The sequence below is a fragment of the Plasmopara halstedii genome (genome assembly GCF_900000015.1).
Source record: "Plasmopara halstedii genome assembly, contig: Scaffold_650, whole genome shotgun sequence".
Lineage (NCBI taxonomy): Eukaryota > Oomycota > Peronosporomycetes > Peronosporales > Peronosporaceae > Plasmopara > Plasmopara halstedii.
Genome location: NW_020187567.1, coordinates 507,599 through 507,831, shown reverse-complemented (window position 1 = coordinate 507,831; position 233 = coordinate 507,599).

Below are 233 nucleotides of genomic sequence, written 5' to 3'. Positions count from 1 at the left end.
TTCCTGCGTTGTGCTTTGCACGGAAGTAGGCGTAAATGACGTCATACTGCTCCCTTGGTAGGAGCCATTAGCGTTTAATGGAACCAGGCCAAACTCATGACGCGCACATCGGTTCGGAGGTTGGACCGACAGCGGGCCTTTGGAGACGACGTTTTGAACTTTTTCCACCACAAGATAGTACGGATCCGAGGGATTCCATAGGATCGACGATCCACTTCGTGCGATCAGCACCT